Source organism: Myxine glutinosa, chromosome 6, assembly GCF_964187855.1.
Source record: "Myxine glutinosa chromosome 6, kmMyxGlut1.1, whole genome shotgun sequence".
NCBI classification, from domain to species: domain Eukaryota; kingdom Metazoa; phylum Chordata; class Myxini; order Myxiniformes; family Myxinidae; genus Myxine; species Myxine glutinosa.
Genome location: NC_136266.1, coordinates 151,102,595 through 151,118,823, shown reverse-complemented (window position 1 = coordinate 151,118,823; position 16,229 = coordinate 151,102,595). Strand labels below are relative to the sequence as shown.

The 16,229-nt window shown below is 41.0% G+C and overlaps 1 protein-coding gene across 1 annotated transcript in view; it reads left to right on the top strand.

Annotated features, from left to right (window-relative positions):
* The first annotated feature begins 930 nt into the window (after positions 1-930).
* LOC144892746 (obscurin-like) overlaps positions 931-16,229 on the top strand; it is a 79,421-nt gene continuing 64,122 nt past the window's right edge. The window contains exon 1 of the mRNA XM_078781086.1: positions 931-1,138. The gene's annotated coding sequence lies outside the window, so the exon portion shown is untranslated. The remainder of the gene's footprint in view (positions 1,139-16,229) is intronic.

The following is a 16,229-nucleotide window of genomic DNA, read 5'->3' as shown; positions in this document are numbered from 1 at the left end:
CTGTTCTAGTGGAGGTATGCTCTCTACCGAGTGCTGTTCTAGTGGAGGTATGCTCTCCTTACCGAGTGCTGTTCTCGTGGAGGTATGCTCTCTCCTTAACGAGTGCTGTTCTAGTGGAGGTATGCTCTCTCCTTACCGAGTGCTGTTCCAGTGGAGGTATGTTCTCTCCTTACCGAGTTCTGTTCTAGTGGAGGTATGCTCTCTCCTTACCGAGTGCTGTTCTAGTGGAGGTATGCTCTCTCTCCTTACTGAGTGCTGTTCTAGTGGAGGTATGCTCTCTCCTTACCAAGTGCTGTTCTAGTGGAGGTATGCTCTCTCCTTACCGAGTGCTGTTCTAGTGGAGGTATGCTCTCTACCGAGTGCTGTTCTCGTGGAGGTATGCTCTCTCCTTACCGAGTGCTGTTCTAGTGGAGGTATGCTCTCTACCGAGTGCTGTTCTAGTGGAGGTATGCTCTCTACCGAGTGCTGTTCTTGTTTAATGATTATGTCACGTTTTGTATCTGTGACGTATAACTGGACTGGCCTTCGTGTGGTGTGATACACTTCAGTATCAAAACCTCGCCATCTTGTTTGTGACGTCCCCCACTCTCTGGTATAAGATGTTTTCATCACACTGGAAACGAGGAGACGTTTTCATCATCCAAATGGTTGTGCGTGTGCATCCATTAAAATGCAGCATTTTCTCGTATTAAAACACCAAGTGATGACCCGGCTGGACCTTTGGTCATGGCCACCGGATTCATGTACCCAGTGCAAGTGTGCGCGGTGAGCACGTGTGTACCTCTCGTGCCACGATCATGCGGATGGTGAGCACTGAGCAGGGTGTTCGAGCTCCCCTGTTCGCTGGGTCCTAAATATAGCCGGGATCGTGGTGAGAGGGACCCGCGGGGTGGACGCTCTATTTGTGTCCCACTCGGGCGATGACCCTCCCTCCCTGTGAGGCCGAGTCGCCGAGACCGCGTAGCAACAGCTTGGCCCTCGTGATCGGTGGGCAGAGACGACGGGCGAGGACCGCGTCCTGTCCGTGTCCAGGTTCCGTTTCTGATCTCATGTGCTGGAATCTCGGAAGGTCAATCGATATTGAGGGGTCCAACGCCACCTTTACCTTTTTAATTGGTCCTGAGCCCATCACCATCAGGTAACCAGGTTTCCTTGTTTGAACATGCGTGGTGCTTTTGAATTTTTTTATTTTTGGTCTAAACTTTAAAAAAAGGTATGACATACCTAGTTTATATTTAGTTGCTGAAGGTAACAATCACTTTTCTTTTCTCTGGATGTGATGCGATCATGGAATGCTGGTGGGTTGAAGTTTTCCATTTCAAGGTTTAAAAAAAATGGTTTCGAACAAAAGCCCGAGCTTAAAAAAAGAAAGTTTCCATTTACTTTTTCATGCTGAAGCGGTCTTCACGACCTTGCGATGTCCCCTCCGATCTAGATCATACTGTGTGTGTGTGTGTGTGTGTGTGTGTGTGTGTGTGTGTGTGTGTGTGTGTGTGTGTGTGTGTGTGTGTGTGTGTCGTTGGTTGTTATCTCCATTTGCGGGTTTCAGGAGGCCGTGGAACGGAGTCCTCCCAGGACCCAAAGTATCCACCTCCTCTTTGGTAAGGGATCACGGTTCATGGACCAAGATGTTCAACTTTTTTAGAGTTTTGTTCCAAGGGCTCTTTTCAGGATCGTCACCAAGTCCCGGATTACCTCCAGTTATAGTTTATTTGTCTGAATATTCCCGGGGATGGTTTTTAATACGTCTAAGTTTCTTTTGTATCATTCCCGTTGCTCCAATAATTTATCAATGGTACAATTTTGGCGCTCTTCAGCTTCCACGATATTTTTGCTCCATTTTTGTGTTCTTGGTATTTGGTCAATTTCTTGGTTTCTGCGTTGTTTATGCCAAAATCGCTAGGTACTGATATCTCGATCATCAATGCTGTCTTTTCCTTTTTGTTCCTGAGTACAATGTCCGGACGCAATGCTTTGTTTTCTGCCTTCGCGCTCGATGGAATCATCAGATCGTACATGAGCATGACATCCTTATTTTCAATGATTGCCTTGGTTCGTGTTTCCATGAGTTTTCTGGTTCTGGGATGTTTAAATTTTTGGAGATATGCCAATGAATTACTTTTGTTGTGCCCGTTATGTGTACAGTTGTTCTGATAATAGTGTTTTGCATCCCAAGAGCAGGTGACTAGTACTCTGTTTCTGTCTTGCAGTATCTACACTTGTCCATCTAGCTCAGTCCTGCAATCTTTTTTAATCCATTGGTGTCGTGCCCTTGATATTGGGCATTTATTATGACTAGGAACGGTACCCGCCCTACGTGCGGGGCTTCAATTGGGAGGCCCAAATGAAAAGGTAAAATATCAGAAATTGAAGGCTTTTTTTATTTTAAACGATTCATATAAACATCCGTTAAATCATATCACATGCAAATCATCAAAATCTAAACAGTATCTTACTATAATTCACCAAATGTCCCACAATGATCGATCTACTATGATCGTGATGATCGTGATCGATAATCGTGTTCACAATCGCTATGTCGTATGTACTCCCGATATGTGTTTCCTTCAGTTGAAATGGGTTAGAATTATCTAAAGCAGAGATTCAACCCGTGTCCTTATAAAAGGTCTTTGTCCGAGGTCACCGAGTTCGATCGGTGCAGCTGTGCAGCGATCGGTGCAGCTGTGCAGCGATCAGTGCAGCCGTTTGTTCGGCACCCGGGAAAACAACATCGTCACAATGAAAACATCGTCACAATGAACGTTATGCGACCGCGAATGTTATGCGGGAGTCCAAACCTGAGAATGCTGAAGACTAAAGCTGAAATTGGGAAAACTAAATAGCCTATTTTACTCCTGGAGATCCCAGGATTATCCACCCAAAATATCGTTGCGATTGGTTCAGCAGTTTTTACGGGACCTTTGAAAGGACAGACAGACAGATGGACGGACATTTGGTGAATTATAGTAAGATTTGTTCGCTGTCCCAGTTGAGCTGACCTATTCTTAGCCATTCCAATGATCCTTCTTTGTCTATCCCAGCTCTGTCCAATTCTTGTTTGTATTTTCCTGCTCTTTTGTCATTCTCCCAGTTGTTGGTGTATATTTATTGATATTTTTATATACAGTATATCTTTTGTCCTTTTTGTAATTGTTGGGGATGTATTTCTTGTTGTTTAATTTTCCTGTGCAGCATCTTCTATTCGCACCTGTTTTTGGAATTTTTTTGCTCGGTGGGGTATGGATACCTTCCTTGGTTTGTTCTCTTCATATTTGCTTACAAATTGGGTTCTGTAGTCTGTTGCACTTTTTACATATTCGACCAAACCTACAGTTCTCATTTTGTGCACTTGGTTGAGCTCCATCAGGCCGCTACCTTCTTCTCGTCTCTGCAGGTACATTCTCGGGGTGCATTGATTTTTTTGTAAAATATTTTGTGGATGGTTTCCTTGTGGATGGTTTTATTGCAAGGAGTTTCCTTGTTTTGATATCCAGTTTATTGATTTTGATTGTGTCCAGTTTATTATTCCGCAGCTTTACTGGAATACTGGTATTGCGAGTTGGTTTATAGCTTTGATTTTGTTCCTTGGACATGGATATGTTTTCAGGCTCAGCCTCGTTCTACACACGTATTATTTGGTAATTCTTTTGCACATTTGTTTTTGACATATTTGGTGGCTCTCTTCTACTCTGAGGTATTTGAATAATGCTCAGTTGTCTAGGTCCTGTATTGTTGAATTTGGGTTAATTTTTGTGCTGTCTGTTTTTGTTGATCTACCGTGTATGAATGTGCACTTGGCACACTCATCCAGACCAAATTCCATTTTAATGTCGGTGGAGTACTGTTTCACGATTTTGAGTTGTTCTGCCAAATTTTGTCGTATTTCATATTTGATTTCAGAGTGTATCCATGTCCTTGCTCATTAACGAGATTGTTCAGTGGGTGCAGAGCCAAACAAAACAGGACAGGCAAAATGCTGTCTCCTGGAAGATTCCTTGACGTATTTTCACTCATGGTATTTCGATCTTTCCTTCCGATTGTTGTAATATCAATGTGGTATTCCAAAGCTCCATTGCTTTCTCTATCAGTTTGATTATTTAGGGGTTGATCTTGAACAATTGCATGCATTGTATCATCCATGAATGTGGGACACTATCAAAAGCTTTTCTGTAGTGTATCCATTCTGTGGACAATTTTGTTCTTCTTGTATTGAAATTTTCAGGAATGACCTTGTTTAGTAAGAGGTGGTCTATCGTTCCATAGCATCCTCTTTTACGTCTTTCCTGTTCTGCCTCTGGGCCTCCTTCTTGTGTTTGGTGATGGTACGTCATTTCTGTGATTTCTGTCAGGAGTTTGTATGTTATTGGCAGACATGTTATTGGTCGATACTTGTGATGTCATTGGGTCTCTTCAGACTTTGGGATGAGAGAGGTGTTATCTACTGTGAACCACTCATCCAAGGTCTCTTCCCCTTGGATAAGCTTGTTGAATGCTTGAATGTAGTGATTGTGGAGGGAATCTAGTTGCTTTAACCAGAACTTTGGGATTCCATCTGGGCCTGAGCTTTTAAAGTTTGGCATTTTTACTCGTTTTTTATGGCATAGCCCATAGGGCAAAAGCTGTCTAGAACAGTGTTTGTCTGTCTGTATGTATATGTATGTATGTATGTCCCCTCAAACGTATACCAATCAGAGCTGAGGATCTGGTCACATGACGGGGTGAAGTGATTACGTCTGATGTCATTACGGCGGTTGACTCATCTCATCACACACCGCCGTTCATATCGTCGAACCTGTCATATATCACAATCACCATGCTCTACCTTTACGTTTTTCATTCAGTGTGAACACACCAACAAACGGATTGTTAAAATGACCATCAAATATTGAAAGCATCGGCATTCCGAAACCGACAAAACGGTACGTACCCAACCCTTGTGGGGTATAATCTAGATTACAGTAGATCTTCCCTCAGTTCTGTAAGTAAAGCTTGCCTCACGGATGTCGGGATTCCTCCAAATTTCTTTGTTTAATGTTATAAACAGCATTAGCGACTGTTAAAAAAGCTAATCATGTGTGTTTGTGGTTTATACTATTTTACAAGCACGACTACGCTGCTGTTAGACTTTCGGTCTTGTTTTTCTTCATTAAATACCACAGGAGGCATTTCCTTCAGATGTTTTTTGTTTTTCTTTCCTTCCAAGTTTTGGATCCAATCCTCCTTTTTGTCATGTTATTTTCCAGAAATTTTCAAGTTTATCTTCCTCATGGGGATTTGACAAGTTTTGCTATTGTTTCCCTCGTCTGCGGTAGAATCTTTTCGGGTTATTTCCAAACATGAGGTTCTGTTTTCTCCATTTGTTGACTTTGTCATAGTTTTTATCTTTCTTGCAATCACTTCTATTTTGAGTTTGCTTTCAGCAGCCATTACCTCTTGGTTTTTATTTCCAATTTTGGATTTGTTTTTTATTTTTTGGACTCCCCTCTTTCGCTTTGGGCTTCGATTTCCCCTTAACTTGCTGTATTTGTCCCGTTTATTTTCTCAGTTGCTCCCTTTGTGCCTCCATCCCCTGTTCCCATGGTGGTGCCTGGTCTCCGTGTGTATGTGTGTGAGAGATAGTTACGGTTAGCGAGAGTCCGGTGTGAACACCTACCATGATGGCGATTCGATTATCTGAGCACAGAGCCGATGTCTTTGTCTCGCTTCTCTGATACTCGTATTGGTAGGTTGCTGGTTGTATCCTCACTTTGCTGGGTCTCATCGTTGGCACCTCTGTTTTTTTTGTGTTTTTGTTTTTTTGGTGTGATGGCCATGACGAATAATTACCGAATGTAATGTAATGGTGGACGAATGTAATTACCTCCGTCACTTCCACCACCGAAGGTGGACGAATGCTTTTGTATGCAATGTACCTATACTTTAGCAACCACAGCAGACTGCACCAGCATTGAGCAACAATCATTATACATTTGAATTTTTTTATTTTTATACATTTTATGCATGGTCTAGGTGCGTGGACACAATACAGCAACGGGAACAGCAGGTCAGAGGGAGAAGGTTGATGGAGACGGACAAACAAGGGATGCAGGTAACGGTGAGGGTTAGGTGAGAAAGCAAGGGATGGACAAGATGGATATATAAGCAAAATTTCGGGAGGGGTCGGGAGTGGTTTAACCGGTGTAAAAAAGATCATGACTTTTGATGGGGGATGACTTGAGATGTTGGTGAACAGCTGTCTTGAAGACCTGGATGGAAGAATGAGATTGAAGAGAGTGTGTAAGGTGGTTCCACAGGTGGGGAAAAAAAGAGGAATTAATGAGAGGAGGTGAGCAGTGTATTTGGATTTAGGCAGTTTCTCTAGGAGGGGGTTACTGTTGGACAATGTGCGTTCTGTAGATAAATGGGGTAGGGGGGAGGGAAAGGAAGGGGGAGAGCATGGATTGGACAAAGGGTGCTAGACAAGGAATAAGGCGGAAGAAGACAGAGACTACAGATCTATCGGGCATGGCAAAGTGATAGACTTCATCTCCCTGCCCATCGCGAGAGATTCCAATGATCTGCCTGTGCCTATCGCAAGAGATTCCAATGATCTTGAAAGCCTTGGTTTCCATGGTGTCAAGCTGAGCAAGATGCAAGGTGGGGGAGCCAGTCTAGAGGGGAGAGCAGTACTTCATCAAGCTGCAGATGAAAGTATTGTAGGTGGATAGATGCTCAGGTGTGCTAAGGAAGGACTTTTCACGACGAAGGATGCCCAGTTGGCGTCTGGCTTTGGAAGCCAACTTTGAAATGTGGCTTGCCCAAGAAAGATCATGGCTGAGCGTGAGACCCAATCGTTTTGAGTGACTGAATCTCTTTGAGATGGTTGTTGAGAAAGTAGATGGGAGGGTTAGTGGAACGGTCCTGAGAGAGATAGAGAGAGAGATAGAGAGAGAGAGAGAGAGATAGAGAGATAGAGAGATGTATAGATAGTATGTGTGGGATTTCTCGGGATTGAAAGACTTATTCTAAGTTTTGACCAGATTATGACTTTGTCAAGTTCTGAGGAGAAGGAAGAGGCTGCTGCCATGGCACAGAGGTGTCATGTCTGTCAGGAAGGTGAGAGATGTCATGGCAGAGATAAAGAGGATTTTCCCGAGAGTCAGTGGGATCATTGATGAAGATTAGGAATAAGATGGGCCTAGAACACTGCCTTGGGGTACTCCACCTTTGACAGGGAGAGGAGAAGAAAGGGTTATGTTGAGAGCCACGCATCGGCGATGAGAGTGGACCAAGTCAGCAATCCTAGAGTGGAGTTGGCCTTTGATTCCATCGGCAAACAGTTTGGAGAGCAATATGGGATGCGAGACTGTATCGAAAGCCTGAGATATGTGCAGAGAGATGGCCCTGATCTCCTGTCTGATATTGAGGGCCTACATCCATTTTTGGGAGAGTGAAAAGCAACATGTCCAAGGTGGAGTGACTCGGTCTGAATCCAAATTGATGATCTGAGATGAGGCTGTTGGAGAAGAGGATGGATTTCATATCAATTGCGATGATGGATTCCATAACCTTGCTGGTGATCGGAAGTAAGCTAATTGATGACATAAGATCAGGGCTTTGCTGTGTAGTTAAGGGGATCAGTTTTTGCACCTTTTATTGCAATAATGTGATATTGGCTGTTTTCCAAGCAGATGGAAGATGACCCGTGTTGAATGGTACGGTTAAATGGCGGAGAGAGGAAGTGCAAGATCAGCAGAGTAGGTTTTTAGGATACGTGAGCTGATGCCATCCGGTCCAGTTGCAGAGTCACAGTGAAGAGTTGTCAGAAAATGTTCCACCTTCTCCGGTGCAAATGACACAAAATTCAGGAGCAGTTGGGTATGACTGGGAAAGGTGGATGAAGAGAGAGGGGTTAAAGACACGAGATTATGTAGCAAACACAGAATTGTTCAGGGTACCAAGAGTGGGAGGATGGGTAAGATAACTGTAGATGAGATGGGATGAATCTGTGCACAAGTCAGGGGCGGTATATAAATAGATATAGGAGACCAGTCCTGAAGTGTTATGGCTGCTTGCAGTCCTTGCCAGTTTGTCTGTGTGAACTGCCAGACTCACCGCCGCCGAGGCTGTTCTCAGAGAATGGCTAGAGAGACGTTGACCTTCAGAAGCACATGATCGGATTAGCCAAATGGGGCTGAGGTTGAGCAAGATACATTGGCAGCGAAGTTGGCCCTCACCAAATCCTTTGGATGAATTGGTTATGATTTTTTTTTCATATGTAGCACAACGCTGTAGAGTGGCATCCATTGGCTGAGGGCTTGGCTGTGTTGCTGATGCAGTGCCCCCTGTATGTTGGAGCAGGGATTTGTATAATTTTGCGATGATGCCTACGATATCTCACCTCCATTTCACGAAGGACACAGTGAGGTCTGTAACATCCACCAACTAATGCCGGGAGTTTATTGTCCACCCAAGGGCCACACATTGACGAATCACCATTCCTGGGAAATACTGGGGTTAGAGTTTCGAGCTGGTTCGGGATTCAAACCTAGGCTAGACAATTCAGAGGCGATTGTGTGTACCTCGAGTGAGTCTAGAGCCTAGGCCTTCCTGCTAGCCCATTTAGTCAGGTTCACTATGTTAACAAATATAATTTCGTTCAAAATTTTGGTAGATTAGCAAAACTATACATTTTTGGAATATTCAGAGCATGAGGAATCCAAAAGTTAATGTTTACATTTGCGTAGACACCTTTGCGAAAATGACACTCAGGACAGTGATGAAGATAGTCAGGTTCACTATGTTAACAAATAGAATTTCTTTCAAAATTTTGGGAGATTAGCAAACCTGTACATTTTTGGAATCTTCAGAGCATGGAGAATCTGAAAATCAATGTTGGCATTTGCACAGACACCTGCATGGCCGCCATTTTGGATTTTGAAAATGGCCGCCATAAAATACATATTTTGCGCGATCTCGGCTTCGAGTCAAACTAGAGACTTAATTAAATATGCTAATCCTATGTTTTCTGGGTCAAGGAATCCAATAAAGGCCTCAAAATCGTGCTCAGGATTATAGAAAAGCAACAAACAAAGGTAATTGAAAACCATTGTCTTTATATTTGTGATACAACTGTATTACATAATACATGATATTGCAAGTCCTTTGAAGTTATAGGTTGTTACAGGAAGTTATAGGTAGTATCAGATTGAACTATAAGTCCTATACACAGGATCTACGAGGTCTATACCGTTCAGGAATATGCTTTTACAGATCTTCATCACTGTCCTGAGTGTCATTTTTGCAAAGGTGTCTACGCAAATGTAAACATTAATTTTTGGATTCCTCATGCGCTGAATATTCCAAAAATGTATAGTTTTGCTAATCTACCAAAATTTTGAACGAAAAAACATAGTGAACCTGACATTGTCATGACGATAGGTTATTGTAAGTTTGCTTCTTCAAGATGCAATCAAAGTATCACATTGGCCATCCTGCTGCCAGTTACTGCCAATATTTTAATTTTAAAGTGTGCCAAATGTTTCTGCAACATTTTTAGAATACAAAAAGCTCGACTTGTATAAAAATTATCCGAATGTAAAGTTTTCCGACAATGTAGTCATATGATGGTCTTGCTCAGCACAAAGTCAAAGATGCCTTGAAACTGTTTTTAGAAATCAAAAACTAAAAACGAAGAGGAATCTTTGGGTCCAAGGAGGGCCGTTCTGCTTTTTGATATCTAACGAACATTACCTTCTGGTAACCTGGAAATTAATTTACAAATGGTGATCACAACAAAACCAGGGATATCGCAACAAACTTCAGAAGTCCAGAAGCTCAACTTGACACTTCCTTAAAAATCATTTAAACACCATCGGTGCAGATATTCAATGAGATAGAAGATCTGAAAATGCTTCCCCTTTTTTTTCTGTACACAAGGTCGAGGCTCGTGGAAGAGCTTTATACTATATAATGGAACAGTTAGAACACAGTGGACAGGTGGGGAAGCACACCAACAGCATGGTGGAGGGACAGAATGTTCAGGGGAATGCTTGGGGAAGAATGGGTGGGGGGAAGGAATTCCAGAACACCAAGTAATGTGCTGAAAGAAGAGGCGGAATCCAGGGATGAAAGAGCAGAAGTTTGTCCTCTAAAACGGCTTGAGAACATCACAACTTGTTTTTAGAAATCAAAACCTAAAAATGAAGAGGAATCTTTGGGTCCAAGGAGGGCCTCGTTTTGCTTTTTAATACTTACCAAACGTTACCTTCTGGTAACCTGGAGATTAGATGACAAACGGTGATCAATGCAATATGTCATTGTCCACACTTAAGATAAATTACTCTTTTTCTGAAGTGTTATAGTAACAAAATCCAGGTACCACATTTGAAATAACAGAGTAACCTATTTGTTAACTTTCACTTTGGAAGAGTAGAATGAACGACTCTCAAAACAACCAACTTGAACAGTTGAAAGGATGACTTGGTAATGGGTGACTTGGTAATGGTGACTTGGTAATGGATGACTTGGTAATGGGTGACTTGGTAATGGATGATTTGGTAATGGATGATTTGGTAATGGATGACTTGGTAATGGAGACTTAGCAATGGATGACTTGGTAATGGATGACTTGGTAATGGATGACTTGGTAATGGATGACTTGGTAATGGGTGACTTGGTAATGTATGACTTGGTAATGGATGACTTGGTAATGGATGACTTGGTAATGGATGACTTGGTAATGGATGACTTGGTAATGGATGACTTGGTAATGGATGACTTGGTAATGGATGACTTGGTAATGGGTGACTTGGTAATGGGTGACTTGGTAATGGGTGACTTGGTAATGGTGACTTGGTAATGGGTGACTTGGTAATGGATGACTTGGTAATGGATGACTTGGTAATGGATGACTTGGTAATGGATGACTTGTCAATGGATGACTTGGTAATGGATGACTTGGTAATGGGTGACTTGGTAATGGATGACTTGGTAATGGATGACTTGGTAATGGGTGACTTGGTAATGGATGACTTGGTAATGGGTGACTTGGTAATGGATGACTTGGTAATGGGTGACTTGGTAATGGGTGACTTGGTAATGGATGACTTGGTAATGGGTGACTTGGTAATGGATGACTTGGTAATGGATGACTTGGTAATGGGTGACTTGGTAATGGATGACTTGGTAATGGATGACTTGGTAATGGGTGACTTGGTAATGGATGACTTGGTAATGGGTGACTTGGTAATGGATGACTTGGTAATGGGTGACTTGGTAATGGATGACTTGGTAATGGGTGACTTGGTAATGGGTGACTTGGTAATGGATGACTTGGTAATGGGTGACTTGGTAATGGGTGACTTGGTAATGGATGACTTGGTAATGGATGACTTGGTAATGGATGACTTGGTAATGGATGACTTGTCAATGGATGACTTGGTAATGGGTGACTTGGTAATGGGTGACTTGGTAATGGATGACTTGGTAATGGATGACTTGGTAATGGGTGACTTGGTAATGGATGACTTGGTAATGGGTGACTTGATAATGGATGACTTGGTAATGGATGACTTGGTAATGGATGACTTGGTAATGGGTGACTTGGTAATGGATGACTTGATAATGGATGACTTGGTAATGGATGACTTGGTAATGGGTGACTTGATAATGGATGACTTGGTAATGGATGACTTGGTAATGGATGACTTGGTAATGGATGACTTGGTAATGGATGACTTGGTAATGGATGACTTGGTAATGGATGACTTGGTAATGGATGACTTGGTAATGGATGACTTGGTAATGGATGACTTGGTAATGGATGACTTGGTAATGGATGACTTGGTAATGGATGACTTGGTAATGGATGACTTGGTAATGGATGACTTGGTAATGGATGACTTGGTAATGGATGACTTGGTAATGGATGACTTGGTAATGGATGACTTGATAATGGGTGACTTGATAATGCGTGACTTGGTAATGGGTGACTTGGTAATGGCTGACTTGGTAATGGATGACTTGGTAATGGATGACTTGGTAATGGGTGACTTGGTAATGGAGACCTATTAATGGATGACTTGGTAATGGATGACTTGGTAATGGATGACTTGGTAATGGATGACTTGGTAATGGATGACTTGGTAATGGATGACTTGGTAATGGATGACTTCGTAATGGAGACTTATTAATGGATGACTTGGTAATGGAGACTTAGCAATGGATGACTTGGTAATGGATGACTTGGTAATGGATGACTTGGTAATGGATGACTTTGTTAATGGATGACTTGATAATGGATGACTTGGTAATGGATGACTTGGTAATGGATGACTTTCCAACTTAAGTTTTCAACTTCAATTGTTTATAAAATGTAATATCACGTATATTACAAATGCATTTGTGCATTATGATTGTGTGAATTATGATTGGTGTGAACCATGACAAAACAGCAACTCAGGTACAGTCATTTATCTATATATCTACACATCTGGGCAGTGTCTGTGTTGTCACTTAACGACTCCCTCAAACTTGTGTTTCCGTGGTTGTGAAGTGTTTTTAATAACGTGGTGGTTTTAAATCACGTGGGTGTGTGTTTTGAATTACGTGATGGCGAGGTGTTTTAAATTGGTGGGGGTGAGGTGTTTGAAATTACTTTATGGTGAGGTGTTTTAAATTACATGGGGGTGAGGTGTTTTAAATTACGTGGGGGTGAGGTGTTTTAAATTAGTTGGTGATGAGGTGTTTTAAATTACGTGGGGGTGAGGTGTTTTAAATTAGTTGGTGATGAGGTGTTTTAAATTACGTGGGGGTGAGGTGTTTTAAATTATTTGGTGGCGAGGTGTTTTAAAATACTTGGTGGTGAGGTGTTTTATATTACTTGGTGGTGAGGTGTTTTAAATTAGATGGGGGTGAGGTGTATTAAATTACTTTATGGTGAGGTGTTTTAAGTGAGGTGGGGGTGAGGTGTTTTAAATTACTTAATGGTGAGGTGTTTTAAATTAGGTGTGGGTGAGGTGTTTTTTATTACTTGGTGGTGAGGTGTTTTAAATGAGGTGGGGGTGAGGTGTATTAAATTACTTTATGGTGAGGTGTTTTAAATGAGGTGGGGGTGAGGTGTATTCAATTACTTTATGGTGAGGTGTTATAAATTACGTGGGGGTGAGGTGTTTTAAATTACTTGGTGGTGAGGTGTTTTAAATTACTTGGTGGTGAGGTGTTTTTTATTACTTGGTGGTGAGGTGTTTTGAATTACTTGGTGGTGAGGTGTTTTAAATAAGGTGGGGGTGAGGTGTTTTTAATTACTTGGTGGTGAGGTGTTTTAAATAAGGTGGGGGTGAGGTGTTTTTAATTACTTGGTGGTGAGGTGTTTTTAATTATGTGGTGGTGAGGTGTTTTAAATTACTTGGTGGTGAGGTGTTTTAAATAAGGTGGTGGTGAGGTGTTTTATATTACTTGGTGGTGAGGTGTTTTAAATAAGGTGGGGGTGAGGTGTTTTTAATTACTTGGTGGTGAGGTGTTTTAAATTACTTGGTGGTGAGGTGTTTTATATTACTTGGTGGTGAGGTGTTTTAAATTAGATGGGGGTGAGGTGTATTAAATTACTTTATGGTGAGGTGTTTTAAGTGAGGTGGGGGTGAGGTGTTTTTAATTACTTGGTGGTGAGGTGTTTTTAATTATGTGGTGGTGACGTGTTTTAAATTACTTGGTGGTGAGGTGTTTTGAATTACTTGGTGGTGAGGTGTTTTAAATAAGGTGGGGGTGAGGTGTTTTTAATTACTTGGTGGTGAGGTGTTTTGAATTACTTGGTGGTGAGGTGTTTTAAATAAGGTGGGGGTGAACTGTTTTTAATTACTTGGTGGTGAGGTGTTTTTAATTATGTGGTGGTGAGGTGTTTTAAGTTACTTTATGGTGAGGTGTTTTAAATTGGTGGGGGTGAGGTGTTTGAAATTACTTTATGGTGAGGTGTTTTCAATTACTTTATGGTGAGGTGTTTTCAATTACTTTATGGTGAGGTGTTTGAAATTGGTGGGGGTGAGGTGTTTGAAATTACTTTATGGTGAGGTGTTTTAAATTACTTTATGGTGAGGTGTTTTAAATTACTTTATGGTGAGGTGTTTTAAATTACTTTATGGTGAGGTGTTTTCAATTACTTTATGGTGAGGTGTTTTAAATTGGTGGGAGTGAGGTGTTTGAAATTACTTTATGGTGAGGTGTTTTCAATTACTTTATGGTGAGGTGTTTTCAATTACTTTATGGTGAGGTGTTTGAAATTGGTGGGGGTGAGGTGTTTGAAATTACTTTATGGTGAGGTGTTTTAAATTACTTTATGGTGAGGTGTTTGAAATTACTTTATGGTGAGGTGTTTTAAATTACTTTATGGTGAGGTGTTTTAAATTACTTTATGGTGAGGTGTTTGAAATTGGTGGGGGTGAGGTGTTTGAAATTACTTCATGGTGAGGTGTTTTAAATTACTTTATGGTGAGGTGTTTGAAATTGGTGGGGGTGAGGTGTTTGAAATTACTTTATGGTGAGGTGTTTGAAATTACTTTATGGTGAGGTGTTTTAAATTACTTTATGGTGAGGTGTTTTAAATTACTTTATGGTGAGGTGTTTTAAATTACTTTATGGTGAGGTGTTTGAAATTACTTTATGGTGAGGTGTTTGAAATTACTTTATGGTGAGGTGTTTTAAATTGGTGGGGGTGAGGTGTTTGAAATTACTTTATGGTGAGGTGTTTTAAATTACTTTATGGTGAGGTGTTTGAAATTACTTTATGGTGAGGTGTTTGAAATTACTTAATGGTGAGGTGTTTGAAATTACTTCATGGTGAGGTGTTTGAAATTACTTCATGGTGAGGTGTTTGAAATTACTTTATGGTGAGGTGTTTGAAATTACTTCATGGTGAGGTGTTTTAAATTACTTTATGGTGAGGTGTTTTAAATTACTTTATGGTGAGGTGTTTTCAATTGGTGGGGGTGAGATGTTTTAAATTACTTTATGGTGAGGTGTTTTAAATTGGTGGGGGTGAGGTGTTTGAAATTACTTTATGGTGAGGTGTTTTAAATTGGTGGGGGTGAGGTGTTTTAAATTACTTTATGGTGAGGTGTTTTAAATTGGTGGGGGTGAGGTGTTTTAAATTACTTTATGGAGAGGTGTTTGAAATTACTTTATGGTGAGGTGTTTTAAATTACTTTATGGTGAGGTGTTTTAAATTGGTGGGGGTGAGATGTTTGAAATTACTTCATGGTGAGGTGTTTGAAATTACTTTATGGTGAGGTGTTTTAAATTGGTGGGGGTGAGATGTTTGAAATTACTTCATGGTGAGGTGTTTGAAATTACTTTATGGTGAGGTGTTTTAAATTGGTGGGGGTGAGATGTTTGAAATTACTTCATGGTGAGGTGTTTGAAATTACTTCATGGTGAGGTGTTTGAAATTACTTCATGGTGAGGTGTTTGAAATTACTTCATGGTGAGGTGTTTGAAATTACTTCATGGTGAGGTGTTTGAAATTACTTCATGGTGAGGTGTTTGAAATTAATTCATGGTGAGGTGTTTGAAATTACTTCATGGTGAGGTGTTTGAAATTACTTCATGGTGAGGTGTTTTAAATTATGTGGTGGTGAATTGTTTTCAATTACTTGGTGGTGAGGTGTTTTAAATTAGGTGGGGGTGAGGTGTTTTAAAGTACTTGGTGGTGAGGTGTTTTAAATTACTTGGTGGTGAGGTGTTTTTTATTACTTGGTGGTGAGGTGTTTTAAATTAGGTGGGGGTGAGGTGTTTTAAAGGACTTGGTGGTGAGGTGTTTTAAATCAGGTGGGGGTGAGGTGTAATCGTCCAAAACTTCCAGTCTGCACCTACCCCTCCTGTATGTATGTGCTGAGGGTTCTTTTTTGAATTTTATATATATTTTCAACCGAAATCTTCAACCTAAATTGCTTATAAAAATGTTATATCACAAACACTACAAATAAATTTGTGCAAAATAATTGTTTGTATTTTGATTGGTGTAAATCATGACAACACAGCAACTCAGGTACAGTCATTTTTCTCAGCTAAAACAAGCCCGTTCCTCTATAACGTGTGTATATATATATATATATATATGGGTGTGTTTTGAACTTATGTTTGTACTGGTGATACCAGTGACTCCCAGGAAAGATTGGGTGGCGACCAGGAATAGGCTGGTGACGTTGGAGAGACAGCATTGGGGGCCTTGTCAGAGCCGGATGGGTTGTGTGCGTAAG